Source organism: Ischnura elegans, chromosome 7, assembly GCF_921293095.1.
Source record: "Ischnura elegans chromosome 7, ioIscEleg1.1, whole genome shotgun sequence".
In the NCBI taxonomy this organism is placed as follows: domain Eukaryota; kingdom Metazoa; phylum Arthropoda; class Insecta; order Odonata; family Coenagrionidae; genus Ischnura; species Ischnura elegans.
The window spans coordinates 99146302-99162192 of NC_060252.1; positions in this window are offsets into that span (position 1 = coordinate 99146302).

The following is a 15891-nucleotide window of genomic DNA, read 5'->3' on the forward strand; positions in this document are numbered from 1 at the left end:
TCCGGCACTAAATAACGATTTTCTTCAACCGAGCAAGATGTCTTTTGAGTTATAAAACAGATTAAATAACCGCTCCTCGTTAAGATGAATAAAAAACAGTCAGGAGCCTATTTTTACGATAATGGGGTAGTTTCCTTCATCAAAGAAAACGAAATGCATTTATTGCGATTCCTTACCCACCATTAGTGTATTCATAATATACAAATTATTTGGTTTTAGAAATCCCAGTTTAGACGAATGGCAATGGTCAAGTTTAACCGCATTTGAAAAAGGTCATATTGGCGCCCATGCGATGCCACTCCACGTGACGTCAAAAGGGACCTAGTTTATATACGAGTAGATAGGAGTTTTACATCGTCTGAGATTACCAATGCATGCGTGAGTCACAGAGCTCAGGGAAACATGTCTTAAAAATCACCTATTAAAACTGCCTATGGTCGGAAAGTTTCCTTCGTTTGATAAGGTATTCATAATCCTTATTTAAGCCAAGCGCTACTTGCTAGTAGGGTACTCTGCTAGCATCCTGCGTCGTATCAGCGCTCAAAGCCTCGCCCCAAGGTCACCTCACACGCCGACAACGGGAACCAGAATGACGTCACACGGCGTTTTCCCAGCATTCATACTCAGCCGTCGCGTTTTCGCGCGCTTGAAAATGTTCACTTTTCATTTAATCACGAAAAATAGATCTCGTCATTAAAAAATCTAAAAGCGTGAAATAAGTACTCCAGGAGTAATAATCTTTCGAATCAGGCAATAAAAAAATAATAGGAAACCACCCTATTGGACATAGTACGAGAATTCGGTCAGGTAAATTTTACTCTGGGTTACTTTACCTAATACGTTGACCATACAGCCAGATGTTATGCTGCCATTTTATCGAATCGAGTCTTTGTATACAGCCCCACTAAAGCCAAATATCATTATGTAGGACTGTATAAGTTTATGGTGTCATTTCAAAATTACACTCCTACAAACGGAACAATTTCAGATACAAGTTCAACCGATTTAAGAGTCATAAAAACTACATCATTAAGCATGTATGATATTTCACTGTGGCTTTATAACTCAATATTATTTAAAACAAACTTCAATTTTTTCCTTTACAGATAAATTGTAATTAATCAGGAAACCCAGGAGTTGACCATCAGAGGTTATTCGGAAGTTGTAATGATCGATTCGATGAAATTGGAAGTCTAATTGATTGACGATGCTGATGATCGACTTGTTTTCGCTCAATGACTCATGATTCATGTTATTCATTCGGTGACTCAGTCACTCCAAACGGATCAATCGCAAACGACCCATCACCACTCAACGCTCATTCCCCTGAAGACGATTACCGAATCGGGAGCCGAAAGTTAGGGGGGCCATGGATATATTACCCGCGTGTACACCGTAGATCGGTTCCTGAAAATCATTCGCCGTGAAAGAATCAATTAATTTTTCAATTTTGACTTGTTCCAAAAATTTAATCTCTTGGCCAACCAAAGTTTCGGTACCTAGTACCACAATCATATGCTATCATGATGACACATTTACCGAGTCCTACATCGATCAAGTAATTGAATATGTTGTGAGGAAATTAACTATTTTTTTCAATAGTCACATATTATTAGATTTAATACTATTTTTCCTGATTCAGTCACGTCATTTTCCTTATCTCAAACTATTCATATAGATAATCCTACCCATTCATTGGGAAATATAATAATAATAATTTATGACTGCGATATATTTAAAATCATAATAGCAGTTTCTTCGCAGTTAAAATATTATTCCATTCCTTTCCTCAGGCTGAAATGTATTCCCGTTCATCAAATCGGTGACTAAATTCCAAAATACATCCGTTTACACTTCCCTGGCATTCTTCAGGACGATAAGCGACTTGGAACGAGATTGACTGATAATTGAAACCTAGACGTTCGAGACGGTCCAGAGATAAGAACTGGCCTCTCCATCCCCAAATGTGTGATTTCACACACCTGTGGCTTAGTTCTGGGTGATCTCTACCTCCAGTCATCCACACCAACCTTTGTTTGAATTACTGAGACAGGGGCGCAGCTAGGAATTAAGGCTGGGGGGGGGGGGGTTTAGGTGCAACTAATACCGGGGTGTTTGGAGGTATGGAATACCCACCAGGATAAGTGGTAGGTGCGAGATAAATAAATTGCGGAATTTTAATGATCATCATCATCATCATTGGTCAACAATCCTAGGATTGGTTTGACGCAGCTCTCCACTCAGTTCTCCTATCAGCTTATCTTTTCACACCTACGTATTTCTTCTCTTTCACATCCTTCTTTACTTATTCCATATATTTTGTTCGAGGTCTTCCTTTTCCGTTCTTGCCTTCAACTTGTCCCTCGACGATTGACTTCATCAGGCCATCATGTCTCAAGATGTGGCCTATAAGGTTGTTCCGTCTTCTTATTAAGGTTTTCATGAGGCTTCTCTTCTCTCCTACTCTTCTTAAGACTTCCTCGTTGCTAACTCGGTCGATCCATTTGATCTTCATCATTCTTCTGTAGCACCACATTTCGAAGGCCTCTATCCTTGCTTTCTCCGCTGCAGTCATTGTTCATGCCTCACTTCCGTATAGGAGCATACTCCAAATGTAGGTTCTTATAAATTGTTTCTTTACTTCCATATTTAAGTCTCCCGCTGTAAGCAGGTCTTTCTTTTGGTGGAATACTCTCTTCGCCTGAGAGTTAATCTACACGTATGCCAAACGTTATGGGTCGAAACTATTCTCCTTATCCCCCTCCACTCAACTACTGGGATCGAAACTTAACTATGAGCAGCGGAGTTTCGATCAATTTAGTTTCGCTACCGGGAGTAAAGTTTCGTCCCGGGTCGAAACTAAACTCCTTGGTGATTTTAATTTAGTGTGGGAACGAAACTAATCCCAGGTCTCGTATTCTCGTTTCGCTCCGGATCGAAACGATATATTTTCGTTTCGTTTCACTTGTGTCAGAATCAGGGGCGGCAAGTGAAACTAAGCGAAAGTCAAAACCAGTAAAATTTCAATAGTTTCGATCCCGGGAGCGAAATGTAGAAACGAAGTGTTAAATCCAGTGAGCTAAACTCAGGGTCGAAACGAAATCCCAGTCAAAACTAAATTGGTCACATTTCTCCCTACATACTCAATGGAAACCTGCCTGAAATGGTCGGAAAACTTTGATAATAATAACTGATTTTACCTACTGGCATGTTGGGACGAAAGGTGAGGTGGGTGGTTATCAACTCATCCGCATCACTCTCTGACTGAGATGGAGTCGAGAGGCTGGGCCTCTCCTCTTTCGCCCACCGCGTAACGGGACTTGGCCGCCGCAGCGGTGGCGGCTGAGGGTCCCGGCCGAATCTTCCGCGTCATTGGACTAGCACCATCGGATTCCCGGCCGACGAAGCACCTCCCGACCACTCCACCGCGAAACCTCGCAGCAAGGCCGAGCGCGGCCTCTGAACTCTCGTCTGCCTTCCATTAAATCGCGTGAATAACCGAACGCAAAGCAGCGACGGAGCCATCCATTCCTGAGGCATGCACGCTAGGGCGTTGCAAAAAAACTCTCCGGCACCTCTCCGCAGTGAGATCTGGGTTGTTTAAGCATAATTAAATCATATATAAACAAAGGAAGAGCTGCATAATCAAACATGTATTTTAGACTAAAATATTACCTTAAGTAATTATTACACAACTCTGAAAAACCGGCTAAATTGCAAAATTTATACATTTTTAATGATCTGGCGCGATCGGTAATAACAGTTTAAAACCATAAATAAGCATATATTAATAATACCCTATGCTATTTGTCATCATTTTTTGCAATAGCGCTAAAAGATATTAATTTTATTTCATTTTTTTACAACGAAAAAAAAAACAATTTTTTTAATTTTTGTCATTTTTTCAGGTGCTTTGCGGGATCGGAAGATGACGTCCGATTTTAATAATTCTTTTTTTGTTTTTATTGTACTAACGTATCGCAAATTTTCCGCGCTATAGCGACACGAAATTTGTAACGTGAGTTTTTTTGCACCACCCTAATGCACGCAGCCAGAAATTTGATTCGAGGGCGGATGGGGGCTAAATCGGTGGCGAATGGTTATATAAATCACTCAGTGCAGTAGCGCAGCGAGGGGGGGTTTGGGGGATAACCCCCCCCCCAGAGCTCAGAGATTTTTTAAAGTTTAATCCATTTTACTTTAATGCATTGATATTACTAATAGAATAGTGTAAGTTTGAATAAAATATACCTCAGAACGCCATAAAACTCACTATTTTGAACCATATATCATTAAAATAAAACATCGAGCTTAAAAATCGAATGACCAGTTTATGTTCACCGTTCTCCTGTTACTGGTAAAAATATCAGTGCCACATGCATTTAATGGCTGTAGACCTAACGTCAACTCTATTCAACCATACTTCGTACTCGGTGTGTGGATGGGAACTAAACTGTTTGAAGATGAAGTACGTGGTCCCTCCGGTGCGAAACATTATCTGTGTTTCTTTCGTCACTGAGTTTTAGTTTAGCTTCGACCCTTCGACCCGCTGCCATAAGTAAAATTTTTCACCAGAAGAAGACCAATTATCACTCATTGAAATAAATACGGTGGTCAAAAATAAAAATTGTGTACTATTTTGACCAAACGGCACTCGTGAAACACGATGCTGATCGGAGCAAGCATTTTCCTAATCTATTATAAACTCTAGGCTTACTGGAGAGATTGGGTATCTTTCACACGGAACGCCGTGAGGCGATTCAAGCTCCTGGACTTCCTGTGAAATCTCAGTCGGTACCTAAAGAAAAGACACTTACGATCTCTTGACGGGCGATGCGGGATATAACCAGAAAATCCATTTTCATTGCTAACTTGAAATGTAGGCAAGCACTCGAGCATGCTTAAAATAATGAGCCTGAGAATTCAATGGACTTGCACCGAACTTTGAGGAATAACACGGTATGACCGAAGCAAATACAGAGAAAATAAAACCTTGTGTTGACGAGTGACACCGGCTGCACGCCGAACTAGAGTAGAAAGAGCATGGAAGTCAAGTGGGCTCTTGGAATCGCTGAAGCCGCAGCCACAAAGCAGCATTTTTTAAAAATGACTCTAGCCAATAGAAATCAAACCTGTCGAACAGCGACGGGTGGCTTTTTGTTTTATTATTTGTTTTTCACTGTAACGCTCTTTCCAGAGTACCCCCACTACCACAAATTGTCATGCGATTTAAAAAATCTAAAAATGCAAATCAATTCAAAAAGAAATATTATGAAATACATTGCTACATGTAAATTGAATATTGTAACTTAACTGATTATTGTGATAATGCTAAAGTCAATAAAATCAGATGTAGGTATTTATGAGTTCATACATTTGTCTTGCTGATAATTATAAATACATATGTATTTTTTTTTGTTCTATTCTGTCATATATTTAGCCGCATTCTGTGACATCGATGTATAATGTAAATCTACTTATTCTTGTAATATTCATGGCTCTATTATATTTATAATCCTATTTGTTCCTAAGGGACACACTTGTCCCGAAATAATAAATTTCATTTTCTTTTCTTTCTTTCTTCTTACCCTCCCTCCAACTTTCGCCTCTCCCTAACCACTCCACACCCCCCTGGAGGTTCCTCGCTAGGGTCTGTAAGGGATGTGGCAAATGAGTTTGGCTTGCCCAACTCAAGGTATCCATTTGACTGGTAGCTATCGCTTTACCCCCGCGGCGACCGGGAGGTCTGATTGGATTTGGATTGGGTCGCCAGACGGGACAACGGGCATGGAGACATAATAAAAAAGCATAACATATCTAGCAAGGAAAGTCGCTCATTGGTCAACACCAGATCAAGATCAAATTTTGCTAGGTGATAGGAAATGGATACCGATGAGGTGTATTTTTTGTTTCAGCCACCAACGTTCTATGCTTTTCGAGATTTTAGCGACGGAAAGAAACAGGAAAACGCCTACATGTATGCAACCCAGAGCAATAAAATGCACAGGCAGTGCTATTTGTCCCAGCAACGGAGTACACAAATATTATTGTGCTGCGGGTAGCATCAAATTAGGCATTTCCCTGGTAATTTCCGTCGCCAATATCTCGAAAGGTATTGAGCGTTGGCAGCTGAAACAGAAACTACACCTCATGGGAATCCACTTTATATCACCTAGCAAAATTTGAACAAGATCTGGTGGTAACACTTGAGGCGATGCGAGTGTAAGGCGAGGAGAAGTGTACAAATAATAATTTACCGAAAATTTAAACTATTTGGGCTGCACGTAAGAGAAAAATGGACCGAGCAGTAAGAACATCAGGAAGAGAATTGTGCTAGAATTGGAGGCGTTCATGTACAGGGAAGAGCTTATGAGATAATTCTTCATGCAAGAGACTACAGAAAAGGCTATTGAAGAGTCTGGCCTAGAGTGAAGCAATTCGTGGTGCAGAATCATAGACACTGAAGGAGGACGAGAGAAGACTGGAGTTCGAAATACACGCAGATGGTGCAAAATACCGTTTATCGGCCCCTTATCCTACCGAATTGCAAAATTTATTTCGAAGGAAAAATATAGAGTGTCGTTCCACACACCAATAAATATGGGAAGAATATTGTCAAACCTAGAGGATAAAACAGATACACATATTTTTTAATGTGGGTTGTAGAATAGAGTGGGCCGAAAAAAGGTTTTTTTTCTGATCAAATTTTCCCTATACGGTAAAGTTTCGAAATGATATAAGGATCTCGCACACAATTAAAAAAATAAAATAAAATAATTTTCCTTATTATTACTTTTTGTGGCATTGTTTACTACCATATGATGGCTTATTTGCTTAGAACTTAAATTCAATCGAAATAAATATTATTTTACCTGCGATTTAGCCCCCAAAATGGAACTTTAGAAATGTAGGCAAAAATGAGTTGTGCTGTGCGGGTGGTCTATACTATATTTTTGTTGTTAATTAGTAGACATTGTTTGAGCCATAGATTTTGTCAGATAAACTTCAAATTTCATTTTTATAAACTATGAACATGTACCCACTCTTTAATATTATCCATTATGCCATATTTTCATACAATTCGTCTTAATAGCCGTTTGATTCTGAAAGCAGCCAGATTTTTCGCAAAATTTAAACTTTAGAGCTCGGGCGGCAGTGGTTAATAACATCCGATTTGAAAAAAAATGTGTGCGAGATCCTTACATCATTTCAAACTTTCCCGCATAGGGCAAATTTGATCAGGAAAAAACCTTTTTTCGGCCCACCCTATTGTACAAGGCCTCACTCATATGGACCGTGCAGTGGCGGTGAAGGGAAGGGCGGTGGATGTGGGGCCCCTTATTTGAGAGCCTCCCGGGATCCCAAACTTCTCTAGGCATTTGTTTGCCGTGCGTGTTCCTCGACTTTTTCTTGCCTACATGGCACTCTGTTAGTCACTCTCTTGTGTATTTCGGCTGCAAGTTCTACATTTCTTTGGATGTGTGAAATGTCTGGGGATGATTTTTTTCAATCTTACGTAGCAATAAGTGAGGGTGCTAAAAATATACCAGCAAACTACTTAGCAACGTAAAATACAAAATATATCGCATTTGAAATACCATTAGCATGTTTAATCATTTATGCCCACGCTATTGGGAAGTATTTACCGGTTTTCAAACTTGTGAAGTATGCATTTAGTCGTCAGGGTATTTTTAACTATCCATAATTAATGTTTTATAATGTTTACCTGAGTTCTGATTGAAATTGCATGCCATATTTGTTGGAGTAAATGATTTATCATTACTTGTCTTCTACCCTAAATGTTGTGATGAGTAAGTGTGTACACTATGTACACTTAGGTTTTATTGCTATGATTGTTTGAGTAACTGCAAGATTACATTTTTTTATAGTGATGTGTTAGTTGTGCTGCATTCCATTTGGAAATATTTGATATATTTTGTAAAAGTTTATTTTGTGAACTCTTTATATGAGTATGCTGTAGCCATGATATGCTCTTAATGGACAATTTTCCAAGAACAATCAATATTATTATTATTATTATGTCGCTACAGTTTAAATTGTTTTTCCCAGATGTAAACATTATTAAATACGTGGAAGGAGATGTTTGACAATACAATTTGATGATTAATAAGCTGAGAAAAGAGGCGGGGTACTTATTAAAATAGAATTCAAGCCGTTGGAATATGCATCTATTGGAGGTAAACAAATGGAGCTAATACCACACGTAGCGAGTGTTACTAAGTGCCAGGATTTCATTTGATCGGGAAAATTTACGTCTTTCAACTTCTTATTACTTGGACAGACTAGGCTAGGTTTCCTCAATCAATAGCCGAGCGATTCTCTTTCCTGCGCGAAGAGAAGGAATACATGTCCTGCCCCTCAGTGCTCCTGGTGATTAATGTTGTGCAGGATAATTTGATGAGTGGTGAAATTAAAAAAAAAAAATGTGCCCTCCTGGAAATATGCTGTCCTGAATCTGTCGAATGTGGCCATAAATGATGTTCCACTTCCTTGTGCTGTCTAATCGAAGCCTCCCTCATCTCAATCACATCCCCTTCCCATTTCCTGCCACCGCAATTAAGGGTACTGATCGGTGGCGTATCTATGGGGGGCGGGGGGGTGCTTTAGCCCCCCAATGAGTCGAAATACACACTAGATAAAATCGTTATTTTTGAGGGTCGTGACTTTGTACAAAAGTATTTAAGTATTTAGTTATATTTTCCGATATATTTACCCACTTTCAGGACTTCAAATACAAATTAGTTCTAAACGTAGGGCCTATTTTACACTCTGTTGGTATGTTCCAGTGGCAGATGCAGAGAAGAGCTTTGGGTATTCAATTTACTTTCACTTGAATTCGCTAGATGCAATGGTAATTTTGATTGGATCCCCAATACTGCTTGGAGGTTACCCCACTTTTACTCCCCCTTGTCCCTATCCTGGATCCCTCACTCGTATTGCCAAGGGTGGGTAAACATGTTAGGAGGGTTGGTAACTGACTGCTTGGCTCGCTCCGAAAGAATTTCAAAGAATCCCACAGGTCAACCAACCAATGATTGATTGTTTGAGAAATGCTGTGAAATACTACATTTGATGATAGTCATTGTAAGTGTAGAAGAGTTGTTTTTCGTAATTATAGCGGACGCCAGGCAAAATGTATGTTATTACGGCATGTATTTGAAGTATTTTTGGCATAATTCATTTGATTTGTGGCCGTGAACTGCTGTTTTACCATTTTTGATTCCATCTTCTAAATGTCTTCCCTAGCTGAACTCCGCGTCTAAGGCTACGCCAAGATATTTCGTCGCCTTTTTTGTTTGATACCTTCCGACGTTGCAATGCCAACGGTTGGGCCGAAAACGGCTCATGGCGGCCTTTGCCGCCCGCCTTCATTCTTATTCCACTGCTTTTCCAAGTTCCCCGTATGAAAACTTGGGAACGGTGGTGTAGCCTTGCCCTCGAGCAAAACTAACTTAAAACTGGGGTCTTTCTGTTTCTCCCTATTCTTTCGTGCCGCGGGAGAGGAGCGGTTCATTTGCATCGCTGCCGCGATTAAGTTTGGCGCCGAAGATCCCTGTTACTTAATTGCTTCATGTCGCGAGACACATTCTTTGAACTCCCCTCCCCCCTTCCAACTAGTCTCCTCCGAGAACTTAAGTTTGACATCGGCCAAAGACAACTTTCGCGTAGGTAGGTACGATATTCTGAACCGGGGAACAAATTTTCTCGCCTTTTGCAAAGTTTTGAAGGCAGAATTGATGTCGGTGTTGTGACATGGATGATGGCGTATTTGGCGATCGCAAAAGAAACGTTGAAATATCGGGAGGTAATACCATTTTATAGTTAGGAAGGTTATGCTGCCAATAAACCCAAATACTGAATTAACTTCCGGTTTTTGTGAAAAAGATTTCTGTTTGTGGGAAAAAAACATGACGATAAGGGAGTGATATCCTTCAGCGGAAAAACTCACTGCAGGAAAACTCCCACACAAGAAGGAGAGCGTGAAAAACCTGCGAAAACCTACAGAGTGAAAACTAATGTTATAACACGTATAGAAAGCAACATATTCAATGATGTACATAGTATACACAAATAGAATAAATGGACTTGAGACATAAAATATAAAATAACATATAACATTACAGTGTTCCAAAAAGTTTTCATAATGAAATCGTGGAGGAATCGCGGCCATTACTTTTGTAGCGTCATGCTATCCTCGTAGGTAATGTGCCTGCGTTAAGTTCCTCCCGTAGTGCAACGTCTTGCATGTATCTCAGAATCCCGGTTGGCTGCAGAGACGGATGCCTCGGTGGATCGTTGACTGTATAGGGCTGGGAGCCTTGAGCCTGGCCTGTGATGTCTTCCGTTCGAGCTCTGTGAGGAGAGGCAGCCGCGCATTTCTGCTTCATGAAATTCAGGCCGGCGACCCTCGCCTTCTCCCCGAGTGCATGCCAGCCCATCAGTCAACGCGAGCCCTGCTCCACTCCTCTGCCTGCTCCTTCCCACCCCAACTCTCCATTGAGGGCGTTCGCTCCCCGGAGTTCTCTATCTCCCGATTAACATTCCGACACTGCTGCCGGCTGAATATTTAAATTAACATGGAGAAGACCACAGATTTGCGATTTCGATGCGTTCCGGAGGATCGATCGTAAATTGAATTCCATATTTTGCTGAATCTGACTTTTTTCCGGACGAGTAATCAATTTAAGGATCATCAGCGCCTGCAAATCACGCTCTGATAGAAGATGCATTCCCATGGCAAATAAGCCGTAGATTGATGCAATTTACAGTTACTGTGCGAGAGGAAAAAAATGGGGGCGAAGTATTTAATTTTAAAATGCGCGCCGAATATTAGTTCAGATCCCATGTCGAATCCATCGTTAAGCTGTATTGTAAATATGCGAATATTACCTATAATGGAAACTATAAAGTTGCGGCAGATTTTGTGAAGGTATGCTGGTGGCCAGTCCACTGTTATTTCCCAATTAAAATAATTTTCTGAATAAAAATGGATGTATTTACTGTTCATATTTACTTTCGAAAACATCATATGTTTTAACCAAAACCAATTTAATCATTTTTTACTGGCAGGATTCATTATAGATGCTTACCAAAACAAGACAACAATGAGCTCTCAAATTTCTCTCAAAACAGTTCAGTATTTTTCTTCATCCACAGCTTGCTTGAAGTTCTCCCCCCAAACACGGTTGTAAGCATCCTCTTCTCGCTCAGCACTTTCTCCATTTTGGCTTTTCCTTACTTCCTCTAATAACCCATTCTAATGCCTGGCTCTTCCTCCTTCCTTCTCCTTTTCTTCCCTCTCACATACTCAAGTATCCTGAATGCTGTGGAGTAACTTCTATGTGGTTGATTTTCCCAACGTAACTCACGAACGGATTCAGTCTCCTCTTGTCCTCCTTCTCAGCCCAAATATCTGGACGTAGAGTCGCCACGCTCCTGATCTGGTTTTCGACTGCCTTTTCTTTATAGAAGGGCCCGGACCGCGGGCCGTATTTTGGAGACCCCTGCTCTAGACAGTGCGGGTACTCCCGTCTCCCTAGTGTTAAATTCGCGAATATTTCATTCACGCTTCCCACTGATGTTCGCGTAAGTTTCCCTCCTCAGCCCTACCCCACTGACAATGCACTTGTGGAAGGAGTATCTTCCCTTCAAACAACAGCAGGCGTCTCCACTCCCAACCCTATCTCCCTTCACCCCCTTGTTCATTTCCGCAAACAGAGCCACTCTCTCCCTCTCAGCGGGGGCGCTGCATCCCAAAGGAGGGATGGAGCAGCTACATTCAGCCTTGTCTTCCCGTCCGCGCCCTTTTGTTTAGACATGCGTGTGTTGAGCCTCGAGGGAGCGACGAACCCCGTCCCCAGAGCGCTGTTCTCTCTCGCTCGTCAGACGTCTCGCCTGCAAATTGCAACAGGATGCTGCGATTTAGGCCTTCCGCTTTTTTTTAATCAAACGCATCTGCCCTGAAGAAATGAGGATTCGTCAAGCGTATTGTGGGAAGATTTTCGGATTAGAAAGTGAAAGAAAGTTGCTATTTCGCTCTCGTCCGACCACACATTGAATATGCAGCGAGCGTATGGGTTCCGGTGCAGAAAGACTTAATCCGCTAACTTAATAAAATACAAAGGAAGGCTGCGCGTTTCGTCAAAAACTGCTACGGGCGTACAGACAGTGTTACCCAGATGGTAAGCGAATTAGGGTGGGAGCCGCTGGAGACTCGGAGGCAGCGCGCTAAGCTTAAGTTGCTTGAAAAATTGAGAATATATATATTTAAGAGCGATACAGGGAACATAATATTGGAGCCACACTATATTTCCAGGTCCGATAGAAGCGATAAATGAAGAGAGATGTTTTGCCGAACGGATAGATATGGGAATTCGTTTTTTCCCCGAACCATAAAGGACTTTAATAAACGCTAGTTCCAACTGCGTTAGAGCACCTCTTTTTTTTAAATACACCAAAGGATGAAGTTCGCCATGAAAAAATATTTGACTTAGCCGGGATTCGTAACCGGATCTCCCGATTGCCGGGCAGGCGTGCTACCAGTTACACCACCAAGCCATTTTCTCAGAGTGAACTTGTTCCAGCAGTGCTTTTTTCTTTTTTTTAAGCTGTAAACGGCTGGTGTCCTAACACCCCCTGCCTAACGCCTTTTAGGCGGCTTGCGTGGTATTATGTAGATGTAGATCTGGGGGAGAAAGTGTGGAGGGCGGAAAGACGAGCAAGTTGCGGAATAGCTCGGTTTCGTGACTTGAATTAATCACTTTTGTGCACAAGTTGGACGCACAGCTATTTTTCGAACATTTCCACAAGCACCTTTAATGCAATGGGAACTTAGATTGGCCGTTTTGTTCCTACAGTTTTTTTAATATCTGCCTATAATTTATTTTCTAGCCCTTAGCCTCGGGGATAGGGTGGTTTCCTATAATTTTTTATTGCCTAAAGGAAACTTTCCGACCTTAGGCAATTTCAATGGGTGATTGTTAAGAGATGTTTCCCTGAGCTCTGTCCCTCATGTATACATTGGTAATCTCAGACGATGTAAAACTCCTATCTACTATTATAGAAACTAGGTCCCTGTGACGTCACGTGGAGTGGAATCGCATGGGCGCCAATTTGGCTTTTTTCAAATGCGGTTTTAATTGACCATTAACATTCGTCTAAAATAAAACCAAATAATTTGTATATTATGAATACACTAACGGTGGTAAGGAATCGCAATCGATGCCTTTCGTTTTCTTTGATGAAGGAAACTACCCTATTAGCGTTTCTCACTTTGTGGAAAATAAATGTACCTATTACATTTTGGCGAAGTATATTCTCTTTGCCCACCGATTTTAATCGTTGTATATCACCAGCGATTCAAGAGAAGACCCCTCAATCGTCATCAGGGCGAATAAATAAGTTTGACTGAACAAAAAACGTTGAGATGTAAGTATAAACAGCCGCAAAAATCCCCGACCGGCCGGAAAGATTTAGGTCATTCGTTCAAAATGCTGTTTGGTAAATGTAGTTCGTGAGGTCACCAGAAATGCGCCACATTATCAGTTTTAATGAACGTACAATCGTGTTTGGCTGAATAAAATTTATTTTTATGAATCCCTCATATTTAGAAAATGTATTTAATTAAAATGGACAGATAGGAGTTAAACTAGATGCACCGAAGAGTCGTAGGAAAAAGGGAATTGTAATACAATAAACAACAGAGAAGGATCTGTTGGATGCGCCATGCTATATGGCGCTACAATTGTTACGCAGGATATAAAAGGAAGGGAAAAATTGAAGGTACAGTCGCCAAAGAAGACCAATAGGTAAATATGTATATGCAGGAAATGAAAATGAAGGAATGATGGAATTGTCTTGGGAGAGGAATAAATGAAGTGCTAGAATGTAACGGTCATAGGACTGTAATACGGTTAAAAAATGTATATTAAAATATTAAGCCAAGCGTCATGCACAAGAGAAAACAATCGGTTCAGAGTCAGAGATCCGTATTAATTCTCCCTTTAAGTTGTGCTTCTCATTTTTTTATTTTAAGCACAAAATTGATTAAAGCTTTTACGGACCACCGATTAAAAACACATATTTTGGTTTCATTTCCACGTCTTTTTATCTCTTCTCTTGGTTTAATTTCACACAGAATTAGGGGCTGATCTCATTTCTCTTCAACACAAAATAGAATGTGGTGTAATGCAAGTTGTTATTAATAGCGGGACTTTGAATGAATGGAGAACGCATCAGTAAAAAATACTTTTGCTTCCTGTTTATTTTTTCTTCCCTTTTCCATCCTCGCTTGTCGGAGCCCCAATCTTATTCGGTAAAATCTTTCTGAATCGTATGGCTTTGCGTGTCCGGAGGCGGTTAAGTGTGATCGCCGGAAGGGATTTTGCATTCGAAGGCGTGAGGCTCACTCTCCTTATGAATGGAGAACGAATTTTCGTCCTGAATGGACTCCACCCCTGCTACTCCCGAGGCAGGGGTCTAATTGTGAAATGATTAGCGAACTTGAGACGCGAATGACTCCCATAGAGGCTTCGCTAATATACTATTGGTTCAGTTTTTTTCGTCTGTTAATTTCTAATTAATTTATCCGCGACCACCGTGTTTTCCGTGTTTCAAATCCTGCAGGTTTCTTGCTATATGAAGGTGCAATAGCGGTTTTACTCGGTTCCTTAAACAAGTATTTTAACTTTACGACAGTAATCCTCCGAATTTTCTCGTCTGACGACAGGTTTGCTTATATTCCAGCGAGCTATTTCGAATCTACAGCTAATTTTTTAGCAGTGAGATTAAAATATGAAATGGAGGCCTTCATGATTGGCCATTTAGGATTTGGCGTGTCTTCCGTGTTCAATTATCTTGTGTGAACGCAGATACTTCAGGTGTGAAAACTGTATTTCTTGTTAGTACGCGAAAACTTTCCTGTTATTACGCGATTCACTCATTCTGTTGCCAATTTCAAATCCAGCTACGTTGCTCATTCGTCGTCGATTTAATTCTTGAATAGGGATTACAATATTTGCATATCTCTTTCAGAAAATCGCTGATTTTTCCTAACTAGGCCCATACGAAGAGAAAGGAGGTATCTCTCAATGGGCCTGAATGAGATGCAACTTCTCTTTTATGCAGGCTATCTACTCCATTTGGTATGCAGAATCTGATGTTCTGATGAAAGTAATTATGTGGAAAATCGGGCATGTGAAAATTGCAGAATTGAGTTAGAAGTGATGGAATTGGATTTATCCTAAGAGTACCGAATAGTTTGCTTGTCTACGTGAATGAGAACTCAGAGAAAGGTACACGTGAGAAGAAAGTATTTGAAAAAGACATTTGGGCATCATACTGTAGTGTGTGCAGTGGATAATGTGTGCCAAATATTGAGGTATTTGCAGCGCTTTGTCAAATTTAGCTAGAAGGAACGTTTTTTTTATAAATCAGTTTGCTGCCTAGACTTGAGAGGACCGTAAGTCTCACGAGTTCCGTTTAAAAATAGACATAGACACATACACCAACCTATTCGAATTGGCGAATTTATCGCCTACATTTGAGGATCAAAGTATACACTGATTTCTCTATTCCTACCGCAGTCGCATGGCTGATATTTCAAGATAATTGCGTGAATAAAAATCCCTATGGATCTAGTCTTAGTTTTTTTTTAATTCCGCTGCAAGAGTCATAAATAGCTTGGAGAGGAAATTTTAGTGGTTTGGTGAAGTTTTCAGGTAATAACGGTATGGTATTTGGAGGAGGCGAACGACAGATGAGGTCATTTACGCCATTACGGAATGGTAGGTAAGGAAGGGTGGAGAGAAACCCGGCGTCGGCACTAGCCTGCTCATAACGAAGGGCGCCAGGGGACCACGGCTTAACGTC